This window comes from Megalopta genalis, chromosome 12 (assembly GCF_051020955.1).
Source record: "Megalopta genalis isolate 19385.01 chromosome 12, iyMegGena1_principal, whole genome shotgun sequence".
Classification (NCBI taxonomy): Eukaryota; Metazoa; Arthropoda; class Insecta; order Hymenoptera; family Halictidae; genus Megalopta; species Megalopta genalis.
The window spans coordinates 4,727,417-4,752,500 of record NC_135024.1 but is presented as its reverse complement, the minus strand read 5'-3'; the positions used below and the strand labels follow the sequence as shown (position 1 = coordinate 4,752,500).

Genomic DNA, 25,084 nt, shown 5'->3' with positions numbered 1-25,084 from the left:
TGAACATTTTAGCGACATAAGTTGCGACGCCGACCGTATATATACGGGTCTGCACATTTTGGCCGGTTTTGCACGCCCGTGTTAATACGTTTCTGCGCGTTATGGGGTTAATATTGTATGTGTAGAGTCGAAGGTTGACGACTTCGGAACGACCTTCGAAATCACAACAGCCGATCGGTACTCGCGAACTGCCGTGCGTTAACACCACGTAAACGTAAACATCGCGACGTTGCTAAGACGATCGGCGGGCGTTAGGCACTGATCGAACGAAACGGTCGAATTCGAAAGAAGACTCGTAACGTTCAGTACGCCGATAAAAGTCGCGTTCGCAGCGCACAAGACAGAACGCGACGAACGTCGACACGCAAATTACGATCATGCTCACGAATACGATTACGATTACGATTTAAGAAAACAATTATGATTACAGTTTACGATACTGATAACAATACGGAATTATAATATAACGAACATGACTTAACATTTTGGCGTGCGAATAGGTGAATTATTATTTTCTGCTTTGCCATTTTGTATCTTGTGTGCGTTATTGTTTGTTAATAGAACAGTGTTTCCAAAAGCTGCTCGTAGTTCACTTTAGCAACTTTGAAATTTCAATGACACGATAACAAACACATTTTCATTGTTTAACACGTTCCGTGCCACGTGTACCATCGATGGTACACGCTTGCATGTTTACTTAGTGAACTGAACAAATTGTTTACAAGAAATTTAGAACCGAAGAATCAATTTCCACCGCAAGAATGGGCGTTGATAAGTTTTTGTTACGTTGTTATGTGTACGAGAATTAATAATTGCACGTAATACATCAAGTTTTAGTAAAATATCAAAGTGTGAAGATTCGAGTAAAAAAAGCTCGGCACGGAACGTGTTAATCGAGGAACACTGACTACCTCCCTTCAATGCCGGCACAGTCATCTTCGAATCACTGACCACGTGACGTAACATCGATAGATCGACAACTTCAATTTGACCTTCCTGCCGCGAAATTTTTGTCACGTGTCCGGTAGAACAACATGGCGGAACTTTGGTGAAAACGGAATCTTGTGCTGCTCGATTAAGTGACGAAAATATTATCTCCGTTCCGTTATCGAAATGTCAAGGTAGTTTCGGTGAAAAGGTTAAGTATTTGGATCGAGTGAAAGTGCTTGTGAAAATTGAAGTCGTGGAATGGAATGGGTATCTGGGACAGAAGTAGAGCATCTTCCTACATTTGATGCACCCAGCTCTAAAGTGAAGATCTGTGTTACGTTTAGCGTTTATTGGTAAGTTGCTGCAATAGAATATTAATTAATGGTAGAATTTCGTTGCGTCCCAGGATGTAATGACCTTGGTAATGAAACGGCTGGTTCATCGCGATAGAATTTATGTGAATATAGTATTTGTTTGTTTAGTATATTTGTTTAGTATGAATATAGTATCTGTTTGTGAATATAGTATTATATATAATTTCTCCCGGAAATGCCAAATTTCGAGTTGCTGCGAATTACCCTGTGCCTAGTCCTACGCCTATGTAATTTACTGCTACGTCGATACGGCTAAGGGTCGACGGAGTCGGTCAAGCGTGTGATGCGACACGCGACGCGAATTCCCGGAAGACAATACAAAACGGTCTGTTTGTGTCGGCGCTGCCTTTTTTAGCCGACTGCGCCGAGTTTTTATAAAAGCTTAGCATGTATTCTCAGATCTGCCGGTTTCAATTCCGACCTCCGAACATTTTCGGGAGAAGTTGGTTTGTTTGCACCCACTGTTTCTTTCGACAGGAATAAAGTATTGTGACCAACAGTTCGTGTTTGTTTAATTATACGTCGCGCAAAGTCGAGTTGCAAACGGTCCAAGGTCGTGACTACGCACGGCCGTTTGCTTCTTCATTTGTCACACACGGTTATCGATTGCGGCGTACAAAACGCCGAAACATACATACATACATATCATTTACGAACTTTGTTAATCTTCACTGCACACCTTGCATAAAAATTCCGTATGGTACACACGAGGTGTCATGCACACCAGAAAATTAAAACGGCTGTCACGGTTAAACTACATATTATTTCGAGTCCCAGAAATTAGTAAATATTCTTCAGACGTTCTAAAGTAGAGGTGAACAGCGTTTTTCTTAAAAATATTACTTTTACGTAATAAAAAAAAATCCGGAAAGTTCACGCTTCGTGACTTGTTCAATGCTTCGAACGCGGCTCGAATCCGTCCCGACCTTCTGTCAAAGCCTCGTGCTGCGGACTCTCTCGCGGACTCTCTTTCTCTCTCTCTCTCTCTCTCTCTCTCGCACCGTCACCTCTCATTGGCCACCGTTTTTCGTTAATACCTCGTAAACAAAGCCGCAGATTGCATTTTCGCAAAGGAAAAAGTTACTTCAAATGACCTCAGCTACCCCTCATTTTCGACTGTTAAAATAATTGTGAAACACCCTGTATATACATCCGCGTAGTCACGGCCCAACAGTGGTGGTCCCGAGGTACACGAAACTCGAATATTCGAGCGGCATTTTTACTGTTTTCGGTTCGAGCCTCGTTGAAGAATTACGGCGAGCCGGTAACGACGAGTTTTGCCGCGCGGTATTTATTAGAAGTATAATTTGAGCGTCGCGGCCATTATAGAAATGGAGGATGCCGCGGAGCGACTCTGTATAATGACCCGGCGCGCGTTAACTATTCTTTGCTCACCGTGGACGGACGCGAAACGAGCGCGAGCATCCGGTCGCGACTCGTCTCCACTCGTCTTGTCTCTTCTCGCGGCTGCGACGGCAACAGCCTCGCAGCCGGCGAATAAATCTCGGAAACAGAAATGTCAAAGTGCTACTAAAAGGCCGTGCTGCTGTCGGCTTTACGGACGCTGTTACAACAAAGCGATCCTTTGCGTCATCGAGAAATTATCCCGCGACGATTGTCATACCGTAATGATCGTTGTAATCGCGCCGTGTATCTGCATGCTTATCTGCGCCGGTTACTTTGTCGTAGCCGGGGAACTGACGTTTGCTGGGCGGGTTTTAATACGAGGTCGCTGCACAACTAATGCAAGCTTCATTTTATAATTGTAGAAGATCGAATTTTGCGATCTTCGACATTTTCTTGTCACTTTTAGTGTGACATTTTTGATGCTTACAATCAGCACACATTTTTACATTATTTCCTTTAACTCTTTTCGTGCATGAGATACAAGGCTCAAGGTTTATTATGCTCCTCTCTAAGAACATATTTAATGCATAAGGTACTACTGTGATCAAAAAGTAAGGTGAAATTGTCATTTAAAACTCCCGGACATTAGGAAGGCAGGCAATTGTTTTTTTCCTAGGTTGGTAGGACTGTCTATAACAATTGCCAAGCGTCTGTTTGTTAAAAGGTTTAATTATCTCCGAGTTACACGTGTTTTAGTAAACGACCAAAAGTGAATTTTTCGATTTTTACAATGGGTGATTTTGTTGAGCAAAGAACTTGCATCAAATTTTGTTTGCGGAACGAATATTCTTGTGCGGACACGTTGAAAATGTTGCGGAAGGCCTTTGGTGATCAAACTATGGCACAAAAAAACGTTTATAAGTGGTACAACGAGTTCAAAGCGGGCCGAGAACGCGTTGAAGACGAACCGCGCTCTGGACGACCATCAACGTCTACCGACGAGGGCCATGTCCAAAAAAATCGGAGATTTGGTGCTTGAAAATCGTCGACTGACAATGAGAGACCTCGCTGATAGTGTTGGAATATCATTTGGCTCAGTCCAAACCATTTTGAAGGATGATTTGTGTCTCAAACGCGTCAAGTCTCGATTGGTGCCATGTCATACTGCATTGGTTCTTCGCGACTTTTTTGCCAAAAACTCGACTCATATCGTTCCGCAACCACCGTATTCGCCTGATTTGGCTCCGTGCGACTTCTGGTTATTCAGCAAACTCAAAAGGCCGATGCGGGGACACCGTTTTGACACGATTGAGGAGATAAAAACCGAATCGAAGAAGGTCTTGAAGGCTATACCGGAAAAAGACTATTCCGACTGTTTCGAGGACTGGAAAAAGCGTCGGAAACAGTGCGTTTTATCGGACGGGGATTACTTTGAAGGGGATGAAATTGATTTGGAAGAATAAATAAAGAATTTACATTTTATAAACAAATTCACCTTACTTTTTGATCACAGTAGTATGTAAAATGTACGAATATTTTATTATATTATGCGAAACGTATTAAAAAATGGTAAACGTCCTATCATTTTGTCCGGCACTGTACTAATTGTCAGGTTTAGTCATTTGGTTACACTGCAAGTGGTGCAAGTTTTTATTTAAAATATTGGAAGGGTAAATTGTGAAATTATTGGTTCTCGCAATTTTGAGTTGGACAGTTTCTTGCCATTTCTATTTGGACAACTTCTTGTAATTTTTAGTTGAACATTTTAATGCTTACTAATTGTCAGTTGTAATTATCAGATCACTCCAAAGTAATGCAAGTTTCATTTTATCATTTTGAAAGGAGAATTACGGGAAGCTGGTCGCAACGCATGAATTAGTATGATTAAAATATGCAGAAGCTTCCTTTTCCGCTTCAAATATTAATATGCCAATCGCTTTTACTAATATTAATGCTTAAATTTCAGAAACCAGCAAACGTGCGGTAATTCTATTAATGTATACATCAAAGTATTATAAAATTCAAATATTACGATACTTCGCCGTGCTTCACGCAACTTTTGCTTATCCTCTAATGTCTCCAAAAGCTTCCGCAAATAATGTTGCTCGCATGAAATCGCGTTTTGGACGACTGCGCGTTATCGGGCCTGATTGTGACGCGGGAATTTCGGAGATCGACGCGATTCCTTGCACATCCGGATGACCTGCCCCCAGAATCTCGAGGGGTCGACCCTTCGGAGTTTTATTTACGTGGTGCGCTGCGACCCCGCGTTTCGACAGCGGCGGCAATAAGCGTTTACGCCTGTCCAATGAAGCGGAATCGCGACACGCCGCGCCGCCTCGGCCATTACCCTAGTATCGCGCCACCGCATTATAGTCGTCGATAAGTTCAGCGGACTAATCGCTCGATCTCGGTGTACCTGTGTGTACATAATCGATTAAGATAGTGATTAATTCAGTTATCGCGCCGGAGACAGCACCGGGTTACTATAGCGATCGGGCGCGGACGCGGGCGCGGGCGCGCATGCGACGCGCGACGGGGAAGGACGGTGCCACAAAGCCGGGTAAAAATCGGTGAATTAATTAGCGACCGTCCTGTACACGGATCTTATCTCGCCTCTGTTTCTCGTGAACGGGACAGAAATTAAAGCGATTTTTAGAGTGTGAAAATTATTGGGTTGCCACGAACACGCCTGGGAGCTCGTTCGCCGCGCGAGATACTGGCTAACCGGGACGTAATTCATATTTAATAGACAATATATATTTTTCGTCGACCGCTTATCGCGGAAATCTCGGGAACTTTTCAGCGGAGCAATGAGTTACGGGCGAATTCGCGCGGCTGCGTTTTCTCGTGCACTTCGACGCCGGGTTTTGACATTTTCATCGACTCTCTCCGGTCGAATTCATGCATGGTAATATCCAGTCGGCGATCGGGATTATTACTGCAGCGACAGTAAAATATGTTCGAACACATTGAATTTCTGATTTTCGTCAAGTTGCCGATAGTTCGGCTAATATAATTGGGTGAAAACAAGCTGTACGACGATAACTGTTGCTTTGTTCTTTTGAAAAATTGATGTATATGAACTTGATCAATCTATGTTATACAATGTTAAAGGTGGGCCATCTGTTGGTCCCGGTTTAAAAAAAAAAATTGTTAAAAAAAAGATCGTTTAATATTTTCCACAGTTTTTGGATTTAGTAAAAACAGTAAACCTATCGATTAATTATACATATATATTATTATTAATGTATATATTATATATATTATGAATTATATATTTTTCTTAAGTGATTGAATCATTTTTTCATAATTAATCGACAGGTTAATTGTTTCGAAAAAAGCAAAGACTTCGGATAATATTAAACGGTTTCTTTTATAGTAATTTTAAAAAGAAACCAACAGGTGAGCTATGAAAAATATAGTGATCCTATGAAAATATATAAAAAAAACGTTACTTGACTCCAATTTGCGTTTGAAAAGATGTCTGAATATTATCGTTACTCACTGTGTATATACATATTTACTTACTTATGTGCTTACATTTACTCGAATGCTTTAATTGATTGACAAAAAATAACGTGAACGGAATGACATTTATATTTAACAGGATGTTACTAAAAACCTGCATCACGAGTCAGACTCATTAAAGTGCAGCAAAGGTTTAACTCCTTGCACTATGATTCATTCCTTTCACAGCAATGGTGATCAGCACTTCTTCGTCCTTAATAATTTCACTGATAGAATAAAACAATTTTTGCTCTTCTTGCATATCTTAAAATTTACTTTCTTTCGTAGATTCTGATAACAGAATAATCAAATTTTCTTTCGATTTAGAAGAAACGAATAATATTAATAGTAGATTATGTTAACGAACCCGCCATTCTGTTATAGTGCAAAGGTTTGATACTCGCAGCTCGGATCCATTTGGACCCAGCGTAGAGATATTGTTATTTGACTACGTAGTTTCTGACAATTAATTCAAATGTTCAATATTTCATTAACCCTTAAATGCATGATTTTTTGTTCTGAATTTTAAAAAATCGTTTTTTATAGGAATGTAGTCGTAGGTTACGTGAAAAATAAATAAAAAGATCTAGGTAATAATATTGAGTATTTATTTCGAAAAAAGGTTGTATTGTAGACTTTTGGCAACGATATGTGTTTATTACTAAAATGATTGTAGACGTAAGCAAATGGTCATGTATTTATATTATCTGTTAGTATAGGAATTTTCATATTATTTATAAATGAAATACAGCAAAGCAATTGCGATTTTTGTTGTGACACAATGCAATTTTAAAACTCGAAGAAAGAAAGTATCTCTCCAAGTAACACATTGAAGGTTATCACCCGCCACATTCAGATGTCAAAAAACATACAACTTACTCGGCAAAAGTAATGTCAAGTCTTTTATTTCACACATGGTCTATCGTCTATTGTTATCAACGTGTGTTCGGAAACGCACATATTCAGGTTTTTGAATAAAATTAAGTGGAACTGGAATGTAGACAATTGGCAACAATATGCATTTAAGAGTTAAGGTCGATAGAAAAACCAACATATCTAGAAGAAGTACCTTAAAAAATATGTTGCGAAGAATTGATAACGATAAATGGTCCTGAATAAACTCAGTTATATTTTTATCAAACTGGCGTATTTTTCGCACAAGCGTCGTTCAGTATACTATAACGTAAACTATGTTAAGTGTGTATAGTAAATACAGGAAGGGTAGAAAATTCTCTCACAAAAAACACAGACTTGTACGGTTTTATACAGCGTCCCACAGCATAGTTGCGGATCGCGGATTAACAAAACTCGCGGGAGATTTCTGGAGTAAATAGAAACTATTTCGCAGGATTTCTTCCGCGAAAACGCGGGCAAGAGCTGGTAATTCCGAGTGCAGCGACCGTTTCAACTTCCTCCGCGCGACGCGACGACAGTTTTTGCGCGGTCCGCGACCATACCAGCCTCGCGGCGCGCGTTATGGTTGTGTATGACCGACGATCATGCGGCGCTCGTCTGTGCGAACCGCGCGTCCTGTCCAGAGATTTCAACGCGCGCGAGGGAAAGTATCGGTTCGAAGAATCTCGGGAGCGGTACGCTGAAATCGTAAATTGAAGAAGTCTCGCAAGCGAGCCGGAATAACCCGCGCGCCGTTCCCGGCCGCGCTCGCGCGACTTTCTCACTCGCGCGCTCAATCCTCGGCCCCGGCTCCTATTTCGGAGCCGAGAATCCGCTCCGGCCGCAGACGCGGCGCCGAGCCGTGCGGTTTTTCTTTTTCCCGCGAGTTTCCGCGAGAAGTGTTCTAACTGTGAATTACACGCGCGCTCGACCCAGTTCGAACCGCGCAAGGACGACGATAAACCGAACGGCCATTTTTTCGGTTTCGTCCACACGCCACCAATTACGCCTCGATTACCGGCTAATTGCATAATGGCGGTGCCGGCCGGTGTATTGACCGTTTTCTTATTGTTTTTGTAATTGATCGCCGATCACCGTTCCGTCTCGCGTGACCGTACCTCGTTTTCGGCTGCTCGATTGTCTTCGACGGACTGTTGCGCAATCACGGCTGTGGGTTAATTAGATTTGTATTGTATCCGTTTTCGTGGTTTCTTGCCACTTTCGAGGCTGATTATTAGGTCGTGGATCTTTATGAGAAATCCAAATTTTTTCAATGATTTTTGAGGAAGAGAAGTCACCAGTTCTGCGTTGGTCACGTATGGTGATACTAATTTTTTACTAGTTTCCTAAATTGATTTTTATTGCAATCTATTCGCATAAACTGAATTTTACTAGCACATTTACGACACTATGATACATTTTAATTTTTTAGTTTTACTTGCATTAATCGAATTACTTAAATTTTATGTGAACTTTGGGTTTAATTTTCGGTACTTGACATGTGAAATAAGAATTTATTATTTCTTTTAATGATTTAAGTAAATTTGAAGGATTGGGAAAACATTCTTGGATTGTTTAATGTCTACATTGTTCGTGTCTCATTGTGGTTGCAGCTATAGTAATTTTATTTATTTCATGCTCTTATGCGCGCATCTCTCTTAGCATACGACGCGAGGTCGTTCCTCGTACATCTTAAATTTTTACGCTTCGACTTTTAGGCAACTCTGAGCGAAAATCAAATTTAAAAAGCTATAATTCTTCGTATGAACAGCTCGCACTGAAAAGGTGCAAATCGTTTTCCATAAATGCGCTAGTAAATCTTCATGATTAGCAAACTTCGGAAGACCGTAACTCGCGAAAGTATAAAACGTTGTTCCCAGTGCTCGAGTATAAGGCGCTGTATGAATGTGCGAGAATTGTCCAGTTTGCGATACGTGTATAACGCAAACAGTGGAATTGGCGAAATTGAAAGAAGGAGCGCCGATCAACCTGCCGTTATAACTGTCAAATTTGATTATCGACATGACGCAATCAATTTATCGGTTGGCCGAGTTCCGGCGTGCACGAAACACTGGCATAATTCATACGGCACCCCCGTTAATTGCGCAACCGCTTTCATTCGTCGCACCAATTCATACAACCGGCTCCGGTGCCCGGACACAACGGAGACCGGGCCACTTTGGTCATCGTTAAGTGGCGCGAGACACGTTCCATTGCCCTTTAATAACGTTATCGTGATATACGGTGCAGATACGGATGTACGGTGTGCACGTGTGCAACAAACCTGCCGACGATAAATTAATTTTTGCGAACGTGTACGACTCGACCGGGCCGCGTGACCGTTCGTTCCGTGCGCGAACGTGAAATTCAACGGTGTGTCCCTTCTTCGAATTGCTCGAAATATCCTTCGGAATTGGGTTTGCAATATTTTCATCAAATATTTCTCAAATCTAGATGCTGTTTTCACGTACCAACGTTAATGTGCAAAACGTGGAGACACGCAGTGGGTAAAAAAGTATTCGGACACCTTTCGAAACGGTGTAACTTTTTTAAAACTGGACTAAAAGACTTGAATTTTTTTTTTTACTCTACCAGACAATAATTAAAATACTTCTTGTTAATGTCGCTATTGCTTGGTACGACAACAAAGAATAAATAAAACTCAGGCTTCTTCACTGTTTTATCTGAGCCTGTAACGAAAATTTAAACAACTAGTTCTGCAGATCTCGGTCATCGGAAAAATTAAAAAAAAAAAATCAAAAAACAAACGAATGTTTTTATGTTCTTCCGAAGTTTATACAGTTTCACAAATCACGCGCACAATTTCGTTATGGGGGGCATGAAATCAGCGGTTCAATCAGAATTAAAAGAGAAATTTTATTTATTAACGGATGAAACTACTTGTGTTTCAGGTGGAAGCTCCTCGTGCTCTTAAATGGAAGTTCATATTTCATCGACACCTGACAACAGCTTAAGATGAACTGAAAGAAGCGCGATTTACGGTGATTCAAGGTATTTGTCTGACTCCTTTAGAGACGATAATAAACATTAATAATGTGTTCGGTTGTCTCTGCGCAACCTCGTTCTGTCTTTACTATATATATATATATATATAAGTATATATATATATATAAGTAAAAATTACTCGTTAAGATCGCCGTGGAATTCCAAGCTACGATAATCAATTCGTTGCAAATTAGAAACGCGTTCCACGGTTCTCACTGTAAATATTTGTAATATATCCGAGATAATGTACAAGGTGAGTCATTTTACTCTTTCACCTTAATATTCCTTGTAAACTAGTTGTTCGATATAAAGAAACGCACGCGCGGCAACGATTAATTATTTGCTATTTGCCATTTATTTTCATCAAAATATGAGGTTCGTTCGAAAGTCTATTAAATATAGAATGAAAAATTATTAAGCTGCAAGGGTTCGGAAATTAATGTTGATCGAGACTTTCTTCAGCTGATTTTCAATATATAATTCATTTTAATTCTAGTAGTAATTAATATAGGTATTTTTTTAAATTCTTCATTCAATAGACTTTCGAATTGCACGATTAATTGAAATCAATTAAAATTAAATAATTAATTAAAACCTTCATGATTTTGATGAATCTTTCGTGGTGAAGATAGCAAACAAAAAAAATTGGTTGTTGCCGTGTATGCTCCTCCTTTATGAAACATTTTTTTTTATAGAACGCGCAGTTTACAAGAAAAATCAAGACGAAAGAGTTAAATGACTCACCCTGCATCTATACTACCTACCTAGATAATTTTATCATTATTTTAATGGGTTGCAATAAACCTGGAACCGTTTGTCCAGTCTAAACGAAGAGACAATTATCTGCATAATGCTAGAGCACAGGTTCTTTACAGGACCTCATTAAGGAACGCGAATCATTGTTTTCTGAAAGAAAACCGTCTTCATCCTGAACATTAACCGGAGAATAATCGCGGTTGCTTCGAGTCGCCGGCATTCTCCGCGCATCTGCCTTTACGTTAAGTTTCAATATACGCATCCGCGAAGCGTAATCATTAAATAGGCCGCCATGACGAGCGTAATAAAGTGTACGAGTAATCAATTGCGCGCGGCAGCGCCTTATAATAGGCGAGCATCGTTCGCGTAATGAGAAAAGAAAGCGTGGGCTGATGCTTTTACCCTCCGGCTATATTTGATTAATCCCACGCGAGTCAATTAAAGAAACGCATAGAAAAGTTTCGACAACCTTGCGTTGTTGCGGTCTAGACGCGCGGAGTCTATGCAAATGGCCGTCGGCAGTTAACTTCGCCGACTGCAGGATTCTGCATTTCTACCAGAAATCGCCGACGGAAATTACGGCGACGCGTACCTGCCACTGTTCGCCATCGAAATAAGAGAAAGTGGAACTCGACTTTGGATCCAAATCCTCTTTAATCGCTATTTTTCTGTGTCCGGAGAAATTCGTGGAAGATGCGAGCGAAAAAAAGGTATTTTTATTCGATCGGGGAATTCTTTTAATTGTAGAAAAGATACTTGACGATCCTCGAGAAAATAAAACGGTCGTAAATCTTTTTATCTCGCTGTAACCGGATTCGTGATCGCGAATTCTACGCGAAACAACCGACGATTATAAAATGTTCTAATTATGTACATGGCTAGAATTTAACAAATGAATACGAATTTCAATTTGTGTTCGCAGCACGGCGAAATACAGAAACGTAATCGCAACCATTAGTCTCTTGTGTATATTTTCTCTTATGTTTTACAGTCCACGGAATGACGCGCGGATGACTAATGGCCGCGAACTATGTTTTTCTATTTCACTTTCCATTTTATGAAATATAAAATTTGTATTACAAATAGGCTGGCCCCGTGAATGTGATTTCTCTGAGTCAAACAAATGGGCAGACCTGTTAACTGGCTTTAAACTACATCGCTCACTCACTTTGGCACCGTACACGTCGTGCTATTTTCAGTCGAGCAAACGCCGGTGACATGACAGGAGCATTTTGGTTTGACGCTGCTCGAAAACTATCGCCGATATCAATCACGCACGTTCTTAAATGTGATCATACAACTACGGCGTCTTAATGAATAAAGCAAATCCATTTCTTATCTGTTTTCTATGAAAACATTGTGCGCTACAAGTATTCCATGTTTCTTTTTCGGTTATGATTTTAGTTAATTTTTGTTTGTGAGTTAAATATGCAGTATTGTTTGTAATTAAACTGCGCAGATTTATTTGTTAATGTTATTTGCACGTTTTGAGATAGAAGAGAGCGTATGAATTCTCAAACATTAATGACGTTTCTGTCTTTTTCTTTTTAGTATGAGGAATTTTCTAGTTGATAAATTGAACCTGTTTCTCATTCTAGTATATCAAATAATGTTTAAACAATGAGATTTGCATCTGCAGTTTTATTACATCAGAAATATAAATCTAATCTTAAAACGGACGCAAATAAGAGTCTTTGATTTGTTCGATTGCTTTGTAAAAATAATATTCAACAAATAAAACGATAGCACTTATTTAGTTCTTTTCTTTGTTGGATTACCTTCAATCTACTGAAATTGTCAACTAAAAACATTATCGAATTTCAGTCCAGAAAATAAAAACTCGCTGGAATAATCGCCATCGACTTATAATCCTTCAGGGTTATAAGGTATGAAGCGGTGCGCGCGCGCGCAACGCGCCATGTTCGGTGATTTCAACGCCTGAGCAAGTGACGAGCACGTTGCATCGCGTTGCATCGCGTGCGGCTTGTCCAATGCAACACAGCGCGACGCACGGTGCACGATTTTTCCTCTAAATAGGACAATAATCGCAACAAAACCTATGCACATTTCCATATAAAATCTTTTTAAAGAATTTGATTTGTAGGTGGCTCCACTTATCAGTTACGCGATTTTTCTCTGAGCATCTTCGTTGAGGTGAATGAGGGAACGCTCCTAATTTTCAAACGATCAACATTACGGCCACATAAATCAATATATAATATATAATAAATGTACAATATCTTTATAAATAATTAATATTGATAAAAATGGGAAAATATGGATTGGCTTATTTTTGCGATGCTGAGTGGTTTAACGTGCGTAACGTATCATAAACAAAAGTCCAACTATATATGGAGTTAGATAAATCACAACTTTGCTGGAATATTTCAAGTTCTGGAACATTTCAGCTTCAACGTAAAAAATCACCGCTTTATCTCATTTCTATGAAAAGTCCTTTGTTTTTGACCGTAGTTTGCAAGTACAAGCCTGTACACGTTTCTCGTTCTGTTCGTTTTCTCTCCCCTCTGCTTTCTTTCTGGTCTTCCCTTCCGTTTCGTTGTGCCGGCCAATCGATCGTACAGCCACAAAACGTTAATAAATATTTATTGGTCGCCGTGAGGCATCGCGGACAGCAGAAAGAATGATTTCGCGTGCGATGCCCATTTAAAATGCTAATACCGGTACGCGGAATCGCGGCGCAGCCAGGCAGGCGAAAAATTCACAAGTAAAAAGCTCGGGCCCGACTTGCCGGACTCGCTCGTACGTTAATTATTGTAATTGATTATTAAAAACCGCCGTAAAACCGGCCTGTATATTCCCCGTTTCTGCGTGGAGCCGCAGTGAAAACGTTCGCGCGCCTCGATTAATCTTCCATCGCAACGGTAAACGTGGTTTATGATCCACGAATAGATTTTATTCGGCAGTCGACCGGCTCGTACAGCTTCTTCTTTTTTCCCGTCATATTTCAGATTTCATTGCGCACGCCTTGTTCGACGATCGGGACTTACTTACTTAGGGGACTGTAAACGTTACGATCGTCCGTGTAGCTCGAACGACGGGAAAACTAACATTTCTTCGGGCTACACTCGCGTCGCGGCAAGTACGTCGACAGCATTTCAAGTGAAATAACTTTTTCGAACGTTCGTTAGAAACGACTTGAATCTTTTTGAGATTACTTTGACAGAGAATAAGTAAGAGAAATTTTGTTAGGTTGCAAAATTGGTTGGGACGATACAAAAAATTGAAAATCTAAGTTTTTCAACTTTCTCATCCGAGTCCGCAACGAAAATTTAAAAGAGATCCCTTTCGTCGAAGGCATCGATAAAAATGATTGGAAAAGGTAACAATGAAATACATTATATTTCTTATATTAAAGAAAAAGCGCGCTACATTCGACGGTCTGCGAGTGCGCCGTCGGTTGCCCATAGCGTTCAAATGTCCTGGGACTTATCGACATAAAAATCTGAACGGCGCGATCGGGCTGCCTGGGACTCGAACGGTTAAACTCGCGCGACATCGATTCGTGCCCGCGAAACGCGTTAAATTAATTTACCGTTCTTTTTCAGCCGCGTTTTCTTTTTTTGCCGCTGGACGGAGCTAATTGTAAGCGTTTAGCGTTCGGATCGGGAGCCCTGAAAGAGAAGTCCGGGGCCCGATCCCCGCGAGCGCGCGAGCGTCTGACCCAGATTTTTCTTTTTGCCCGCTCGGCTAGATTGCCGATAATGATTAAATCGCCTCGCTAGTTTCGTGGAACAGTCAGCGGCCACAAAGACAGTCTATCCTTAGCAACCAGGTCTCCCGGCACCCATACACACGTACCTTAACGATTGTTGGTTGCACAGAGGCCCCCGTGTACAGGGCAGTTACTTGCACGAGCCTAAGTCGTTGGCTGGCATAGGTGCGACGCGACGGTGTGCTGTTGGACTCGGAAAGATCACGCAGCCTTCGTAATCCGTGCTCCACGCCGGCCGTATAACGATCGTAATCTCCTACGAAAAGAAAAACCTCATCGAAGGAAGCATTTCGCCCGCTACCACGCCGGCTGACCGCTGTAATCGTGTGGCGGGCAGAGAACCAATACAGTGTTGCTACACTCGCGCGCACAGCAGAGAAACGAGCGTGTACACGAAAGTTATTATTGCGAGGGTTTTCTTCGAATTTACAAAATTTACGCCTGGACACGTTATTTAACCGAATATCAATTCCAAAAATTCCCACGAAGTCGATGAATTAATGAAACCGAAACTGAAAAGTGAAAATTATAGCCATAGGAATTATTCATTTCAGTATTTTGTTTACTACAGATCCTAGTAACATCCAGTTTGTTCGATATATTACAATGAAAACGATTTTCGAAAACTAATTAAAACTTAGTGTCAGCTATATGTTACGTCATCGTGATACTATTTTTAATATATGTAAATGTATACTATAATGTATTACGTAAATTTAAGACAGAAGTCGTTCTAAGCCTTGTAGACGAGGATATTTTTAGTAGATTACATAAAATTCTCTCCAATTGTCCCTCAGCTTGTAAACAAAAATAGACAATTTGAGAAGAAGAGATACGACTTTTTATAGTCGCCCATTGTCAACGACTATGAAAACGAGTCACGAGGCTCGAATAATCGCATCTGCCCTTCCCAAATTGTCCATTCTTGTTTACAAGCCGAGGGACAATTGGAGAGAATTTACTGTACTTGTTTCACGCGTGATTTCGAAAAGAATTGCTTTTCTGTTGATTTCTTATGATTATTTCTATTCATATTTTTATGTTCGATACCTGTTTACGATTAATTATGGAAAGACCATCGGTTTCAAAATATTTATTCGACAAAAAACATGAGAATATAATCGTCAATAAAAGCCACCAGAAAGAACCGTCGAGATGGACGCGATTCTTAATTTCAATTAAAGTCGATCAGCAAAAATAAACCTAAATATGTACCGCTACTCCGTGCTGAGAAATAATAAAATGACGTCACTTACGAAATTTATATCTAGACGGTCGCAAATGACACAATTAAAAATTAAATATTTAAAAGTAGGACGCGAACGCTAATAAAATAGTTATAGAAATAATGAACCCCTTATTTTTCCGGTCACACTAGCCATTCGAAATTTCATGCGTCATTAAGGTATATAATAAATTTTATGAGCGTCACTAAAAGAATTTCTTAATGCTTTAGGGGTAATACTTAATGATTTGATGATATCGATGGATCGTAAAACCGATGCGAATCAAATGTCCAACTTTATTACGCCTTTAACGGTGCTCGCCGCGTCGCGTATTCCGTGGATCGTGCCGATATTAATAAATTAACGCATTAACCAGGATTAATCGAGACGATTACGGCGTATCGCGCAAGAACATCGGTCTTTATGAAATCGGTCCCCGCGCTCGGAACCCTATTTTCCTTTTTTTATTTCGCCGACGGTACGGATTTTACCCAGTTCTCGGCCGATTTCCCAATCGCGGCACGCGAAATTCTGCGCCGACGCGAATTTATCTCCTCGCGCTCGCAACCGATTTATACACGTCGCGGGGCCTGTCGGTGAAAAAAATGCGAGATCTTCAATCGGGAGACCCGATGGCAGTCACGGACGTTAAATATGGCGGCGTTTTAACGTCTACGCCGCGATCACGGTTTCACGGAACGCTTATCGGCTCGGCGTTGAACCGCCGGTTCGATTTATGGTCACCGATATGCTCGGAAAAGTAAGCCGATGTTTCGCGCTTTGAATAATAATGCTATTAAATTTCGCGCAAAAGTGAGAATTTTATTAATCGGAATGTCGTTGCCTGGCCGTTCTACATGCAGGTCTTCTCCACTGAGCTTTACATTTGAAATCAGGTTAAGCATAAATTTTCTTAAATCTCTAACAGAACGAGGCCTTGATAAAATCAAATTATTTTACAAAATGGTATTAAGGGGAAAGGAATTTGTCAAAAGAGATCCAAAGAATATAAGATTCATTGTACAGTCGTTTATAAATGTACACGAGTTTTGCTCACTTCCGCACTATATTTCTCACGTAGTTAGAGCAATCGCAAACGTAAAAAACAAAATAAATGTGCAATTTATTTAGACATTGGACTTCTGATTCCACGACCAAAAAATAAATTTCGAACCTAGTTTTCACAAAGTGGTGCATTAATGCTCATATTTGTATAAAAAGTCAGTCTCTATCAATTATAAATGGCCGTTAAATCTTGAATCATCTATGAGTTTAAATTTCTTGCTTCGAGAAGTAATTTCTTCATTAATTATCAAGCCGCTATAAATAATTAGCTCTCCTGGACTTATTCTATGAAATTTACAAATACGTTTCACAACCATTTCAATTGAAATAAGAAAAATTATCCAGCACACTGCGTGCAGTTACTTTTAGCAATCATTTCTAAAATAATTCTAATTGTTCGGAATCAACGGGCACGTTTCGCAACAATTTTAATTGAAATAGCAAGACGAGTGTACTCGTTGCGGAAAATTCTCATTTCACCATGACGAATAAACTCGTCGTACTCACCTAAACGATTAACGTTCTCACGCATAAATTATCGAGCACACTGCGCGCAGTCCCTTTCGGCGAGCATTTCGAAAATAATTCTAATTGTTTGGAATCGACGCGCACGTTTCGCAACAATTTTAATCGAAACGGCAAGATTAATGTACTTGTACAAATTTGCGATTCTCTTATGACGATACTCGTCGTGCACGATTAAAAAGATCAACGTCCCTGTAAATATTTTATCGATCACACAGTCTCCAATTATTATTCTAGAATAATTATTCTTTATCCGACATCTTTAGAATAACCATTCTATAACTGGAAAAGTAAGACGAGTTATCGAGGACTATGCTGATAAACAATAGTCCTCCTTCGAACGTGCAAAATCACGCAACCCATTGAAACCTCTGGATCAACTCTCGTCGAGCAACGCCGAAAACTCCGTCGGTCCGATCGCGTCGACGTCGAGGCTCCATCCAGCCGCGGAAGTCGTGTACACCATTAATCTCCATTTAATTGATCTATAACATACACGGATCCCGTTTAATCGTGCACAATGCTCGCAATCTCTAAGCGCTCCGCATACAATCTCTGCAGGGTTCGCGGGATTAATCCGTACAGCTATCCAAGCATGATCCGGTGCAACTGCAGCCGGCCGCAGACTGTATCGCGTCATATTAAATACAAATCACGAATTTCTCGCGGAAGCATACGCGCGGAGGAAGTGGGAGGCAAGGAGAGAGAGAGGAATAAAGAGAAAAAGAAAGATAAAGAAAGGGAGAGAGAGAGAGAGGAAGAAATAAAGAGAGAAAGAGATCCTTAAGCACGCCGGTAGTTCAGTGGCTGTGCGCCAAGCCCTCGAGACCAGGATGGAGGATAGAACCAGCTGGTTGGGGCAACACCGAGTTAACTTAGGTTCCCTCGCACAGCTATCCTACTCGGCTCATGACAGCCCCGGGCTATGTAGGCGTGCGGATAACTTTCGTCCCTGTTCTGCCGTTCACAGCCACGGCAGGTTACGCAACGCTCGACCACGACAGAACCGGCACACGGTGGTCCGGATCCGAGAATTTAGCGACGTTTGGCGAAAACACAACTCTACGTAACTGCCGAAAATTTTTTTCACCAGAGAAATCGAGTGCGCGCCACTAGAATTACCTGCACGCCCCTGGTAAGGTGTGTTTGATCAAACAAATCGAGCACACGTTATCATAGCTGTGCACACACCTCTGACGAGAGTTATTTGATCAGGCAAATTGGGAGCATGGCACTAGAATTATAATACTTATGTATATCTTGTACATAAAAATATAAATAGTGTACAAAAATTTCACACATACAGAAGTATTATATCTTCATTATTATAATTACTAGATTATGGATCTTTTTATGCGAAATAGAAGTTTCCCGATTCAATTGCAAGAAACAGAAGGTAAATAAAATGTTATTCTTCTGTACATAATTTTAATAAATTAAGGAGAACGTAAAGACATTCTTCGATTGTTCTAATACTGTAAAATCCGCAATCTAATAATTACATGTTTATACAGCTCTGGTAAAAGAGTAATTGATCTAGCATATCAAGCATTTATCACCATGATTCTTCATACTGTCGAAAAATATGTATAGTAAATTCTCCCTAATTGTTCCTCGGTTTGGAAACAAAAATGGACAATTTGGGAAGAGGAGATGTTATTCCAACCTTGGTAAAAGAACTAAGAAATAGTTTAATAAATAATATACTAAGAAATCTGCAGTGTTTTTTTTAAATCTTTCTACATTGTTTTTACAAACGAGACATTCTATTATTGATGTGTAATGTATTTCTATAAATGAGCCGTTTATTTTGAAAGTGGCATAGGTCACTTCGTTTTTAAGTCGATATATTTAAGGGTTTGCGTTTTAACACGTTTAAAAATATGGATGCTAACTTTCGAGAAGATTTACTTGTATTTGTTATCTCAGGATACTGATATTTTTCTCAGTATAAATAATTTCGTATAAACATTAAAAGATCACCACTTTTCATTACGGTAAAGTGACTTATGCCACTTTCAAAATAAACGGCACAAATTAGGATCACTTTAGAAGTTCAATTTTGTCCACCTAGATCGCTGATACGTCACACTGGGTTGCAACACAATCGATGCTCTCCTTCCCTCTCCCCGTCTTCCTCCTACACGTTCCCGCGTTCCTGTCACACTTTCCGGACGGCCATCGGAACGGATTTAATTGTTTTTATGGGAAAAACCGAGCCGCTGGGAGTCCTTTCACGCGGGAACAAATTTTCTTCCATTCGACTAGCTCCTCTTCGATCCTATTTCGAAAGAAACGCGATTCGCTCGGCGATGCTCCACTTTCGTTATTGCGGATGCTCGATCGGCTCGATAGAAGTGACCAGACCAGGCCGAGCCACATAAACTCGTTTGACATTAATGGATTTTTAATGCTCGCCTTTCAAACCATACTTTTCACCGAGCCCCGATCGTTGGATCCATCGCCAACGATACTAAAGATTTCGAACGCTTCGTGGTATTCCTTATTTCCCGGAACGGCGTTCGTTCCCGCTGAATCACCGATGTCCGCGTAACTCTCCTGGTCTAATTATGGAGTTACATAATGCTCTAATTGCTACTGGATCGTAAGGTATTGCAAAAATATCGGCTGGCCTAGCGGTTTAATAGGAATTCGATGTTTGCGAGAATTGGCTCGCCGATGTTACATGAAATCGAATGTTCGTAAAATTTAGCGTAACACTATCCTATTTTCTGCCTGTCGAAATCGTTGAACATTTACTTCGATAACGCGTGCGTTTTCCCGTGCAATTAAATAAACTGCGATGCGGATTTACAAATACTCGAATGCGCGAATCGTGTCGTTTCGGTTTTTATTTCAGGGACCGAAAGTAACAGTAACTTGAAAATGGTGAAGATAATTAGTAGAAATTGTTTGTCAAAATAATCATCTGTGCAAAATAAAAATTGAGAAACTAAATAAAAACTTCTTCCGTTCCTTGATCAGTTCAATACGCGGAAACTAATACATCGACATTCGCGAATACTTTCAACTGAAGACGTTCGAATGAAAATAACAATTATTATTTCACGACATTTTTCTTACCGATTACAACAATTATGGTCACCGTTTTATTCAGATTTCTTATCTTTTATTCGAGATTAACGAGGAGAAATTTTTTTATTTTCAAATTGTCGAAATTATTGATTAATATTTATTTATTATTATTCATTATATTATTTATATAACTTATATTTATTATTTATTTACATTATTAATAATTATTTAAACTTGCAGAAACATTCTGAATCATGTCATCTCGTGACGAATAAAACATTCATTCTTGTTCTCGATTAATCTTCCATGAATTCGTACCGCAAGTTTTTCCCCGCGAAAAAGAAAACTAATCGCAAGTCCTTTGAAATACCGTTCGCAAGTGATTCACGAGACCGCTAATAACGCTGACGTGTCCGCCACGTGAAAACTTTTCATACGTGGAACGCTGGTTACAGTTAGCCTTGAGGATTTTCTCCGGGATTTTCGTTTATTTGCCAGGCTCCGAGGTTTTTCGCGCGACACGCAACCTTCGTTTCGCTCGACAAGGAAACGAGGTTTTTCTGTTGTGCTTTTTTTTGCGGCGACGAGGAAATAGCTACGTTTATTATTACAATCATTTCGCGGCGTAGCCTGCTACGGCTTCGCGTTATTGCGAACGATTCTTACGGGTTATTGCTTGGCCATCGCTCGATCACGGATTTTTCGCTCGCATTCTCTCGCCGACAAAAATTGGAAATGGACGAAGCTTCCCCTTTATTTCTGTGCTCGCCGTTATCAATAGATTACAGATTTTGTACATTTGCGGCAAGAATGATTAAATGGAATTGGTAACAGTAGATGCATTAAAAGATTTTTAAAATGTGGATATATTTGATGTTACATTTCTTTCTTTTAATTGTCAAAGGGAGAAATATTTTTTCTTCTTGCAAGTAATGGCAGACAAAGTTTATTTCGCTCAAACATTCGTGGTCTATTTATTAGTGTATTTATTTAATTAGTTTCATGTTTAAGTGGTAAGCTGAAAATCTCTATATCTATAAAATATACAAGAAAAATAAAGTTACCATTTTCTCTCTCTCTCTCTCTCTTTCTCCTCTCTCTCCTTTCTCTCTCTCTCTCTACTCTCTCTCTCTCTCTCTCTCACTCTACTCTCTCTCTCTCTCTACTCTCTCTCTCTCACTCTACTCTCTCTCTCTCTACTCTCTCTCTCTCTCTCTACTCTCTCTCTCTCTCTCTACTCTCTCTCTCTCTCACTCTACTCTCTCTCTCTCTCACTCTACTCTCTCTCTCTCACTCTACTCTCTCTCTCTCTCTCTCTCTCTCTCTCTCTCTCTCTCTAATGAATCATTATACAATGTATATTACGAATCTGGAGTGGTTCGAATGGAAAAAGAAATTATAATTTAAGTTACGCAATAATCTATATAATTGTATCGAGTAGATAAATATAAGTAAAAGTAAACAATTTAAAAAAGATGTCGAACGACCATCAGCGTCGACTGAATCGTAACCATATTAAAATCAACGAATTCTGTACGCGTATGTAGAAACGATTGCGACACAGAAAAGTGGATTTTGGTATAAGACGAGAAGGAAATAAATGTTGATGGGTGTGAAAAGATCCACGGACAAGAGGAGGGTTAATTGAATCCCGTGGCAGTAAAAAGTGTTGTTCCTAGTGAAAGTGGTGCAATCAGCATAATTCACGTTCTAATGAAATAATAAATGGGCCTGTGAAGTAAACGTGCCAAGGAATATACAATGCAGGTTACGTTTCTATGTAGGGTAACGATTGCCCGTTCGGTGAATTGTTCCCACAGTAATGCGTTTTTCTTTGTCTAGCGCCGGCGGTGCCGATCGATCACAGGACTCGCCTGACGAAACTCGCGTTCTTTCGTCATTTCGTATTTGCTCGCCTCTGGACAGCAAACCGGCATAGAAATTATGGCAGCCGTCGCGATACAGCCGGTTCCGCGCGATAAATTTTCGATTTTCGTTTTTCATTTCACCGAAAATCCGATTCACGCGTCGAAAGGAAACCGCGCGAAGCATGAAACCATCGGTGTTGTAATAACAATGATAATGTTCCGCAAAACCTTTACCATTTAATTATAGTACACATATATATGTATACGCGTGCTATGATAATAGGTAAATATGCATACAAATATACTGCAGTAATAAGTATACATAGATATACATGTACACTAATGTCTCCCTTACTGACGCTCAGATTGTCCACTAAAATGGATAATTTGGGAAGAGGAGATACGATTACTCGAGCCTTGCGGCTCGTTTTTATAATTGTGGATGATTTATAATTATAAAAATCAACCGCAAGGCTCGAATAATCGTATCTCCTTTTCCCAAATTGTCCATTTTTGTGGTCAATCTGGGCGTCAATTAGAGAGACATTACTGTACTGTGATAATAAGTGAATATAATAAGTACAATTAAACGATAAATAATTAAATAATAAGTACGAATAAATAGGTACATATTTATATAAATAAGTAGGTAATAAATAATAAGTAGACTGCGGATTTTTATGGAAAACGTCGGTAGCAAGAAAGCAAAGCATAAACGACTATTTTCAATACATGTATTTATCACTGTGACGTCAAATAAATCTTGAGATATCATTTCATACAAACCGGAGTGTATTTCATTGACTATTTCCAATTACTTTTTCAAATATTTTTATTCAGGTCTGTCAGTGACAGGAACGGAAACGATAGACCGGCCGGGGATATTTTCGCCGTTTCCCTTCCAACAAGTGACATCATCATCGTCGTAAAAGATTTTTCTGGGCTGCGTAGCCGAACACGCTCCGCTCCAGCGCAGCGTCCCTCTCTGCATACGATTACCATGCGCAATGAGAATTAGTGGCGGCGAGAGCACTTTCGATTGCGATATACCCCGGCGACAAGCCGCGAACCGCCGCGATCACGTCAAAGAAATCGCGCTTGTTAATTATTCCGTCCGCGCGTTTCCAGGCCGGCCAGTAGTAAATATCTCTCTGGCCGAGAGCGTGCGCGAGATGGAAAATCGACGTCGGTCGTAACACGTAAATAGCCTAGAACGTAATAATATTTATGGTCCGGCGATGGTATCGTCGACGTATAGTATTCTCGAACCGGAAAGTCCGCGCAAGCGCGAACGATTCGTTCAAATCGTCCGCCACGCAATGCGTTATCCTCGTAGAAAATCAAAATAAGAGAAACTATTACGTTGGCCAATAAGTCATTGCGTTTTTTTCTCCCCGTGGATGGCAACACGGAAAAATGCAATGGCTTATCGGCCGACCTAATTATATAATAACATTCCTGTAAATTACAGTGAAATTTTGGACAAATTGTATTTTAGAAATGTAAATAATAGTTCTTGGGTAAAAAGCATCGAAACCGTTTTTCGTGAATGCGACGATTAGACAGCGCATTTTATGGTGTTTCTGGGAAAAATGTATTAGATGAAAAATAGGATAGTGAACAAATTAAAAGAAACTGATAATCTCTTGACACGTTTGTTACAACTTGTTAAAATTATTTAAGAGAGAAACAAGATCGCACTTGGCACTTACGTCTTACAATCGATGCAGGCTATTTTGATTTCGCATAAAGATCCGCAGTGATGACAAACCTCGATGCACTTGTCACAATTACTATCATCAATATTGCATAATGTTTATTTCGCATATCCGTCAAATAGAACTGACGTAATAAATAGAAACGTGTCAATCGATGACAAAAGCGACGACAAATAGTAATTGAATTTGAAAATACAGGAAGAAGAAGAAACGCAACTTTCATTTCGCGATAATCTGACAGAATAATATTTAATCAACCCGACATAAAAATATTGCAAAGCGCCACAATCACGTTGTTCAGTTTGAAATAATTGCGTGAATCGCGGTATTTCACAACGAATAAATTACACAAACTCGACGTTTGATTTTTGTCCCATGGTCGCCATGATCCGCCGCACAGTGCGCGCCTGGCTGCCTCGTCGCAGAGGGTGAAAGCAAAGTCGAGGAAACGGCCGGAGCCGAGTCAGGCCGTGATAATGGCTAATCACGATTATTAAACGTAATGAATGGGCGACGGTTGGGTCCGCGAGAACAGACGAAAGCCGCCGCGTCACAACCGGTCCCCGCTTCTGACCTCTAATAACCTAATTGAGAGCGAATCGGCGGCGTACAGGTGCTAACATTCCGTTTCCCCTCGACGATACGCGCTGTCGCGGTGCCAGTGAAATGGTCTGCGTTCGTGTCGCGAACACGTTCGCTGACAACGGGCGCATTCAAGGACGCGAACCTTTTCCCGCCTTTTTATTCCGAATTCCTCGATTCGATTGCACGCGATTCGGAGGCGACTGCGAGAAACTTGCCGCGAACTTGCGTTTTTCTGTGATAACCAGAATAGAAAGGAGAGCCAAATGATATTTCATTCTCGTTATTGGATGCTTCGGCGTAGGCTACTGGAGCCAGTTACTGTGGGGTGACCGACTGCTGAACCTTTGATTTGTTTTCGGCCCTAATTGATTTTATATTTATCGAATTTTACTCTTTTATTTTGTTTATTATCTATTCTTTTATTGTGTTTACTTTTGAATATAAGAATTTAATAGGGCATATTCGATAAATATAAAGTTAATTATGCCCGAGAACGAACCTAAGTCACAGC

At 40.2% G+C, this 25,084-nt stretch overlaps 1 protein-coding gene across 1 annotated transcript in view; it reads left to right on the top strand.

Annotated features, from left to right (window-relative positions):
* LOC117228925 (uncharacterized) overlaps window positions 1-25,084 on the top strand; it is a 176,583-nt gene that overhangs the window by 56,275 nt on the left and 95,224 nt on the right. The window contains exon 2 of the mRNA XM_076525749.1: window positions 9,968-10,067. The gene's annotated coding sequence lies outside the window, so the exon portion shown is untranslated. The remainder of the gene's footprint in view (window positions 1-9,967; window positions 10,068-25,084) is intronic.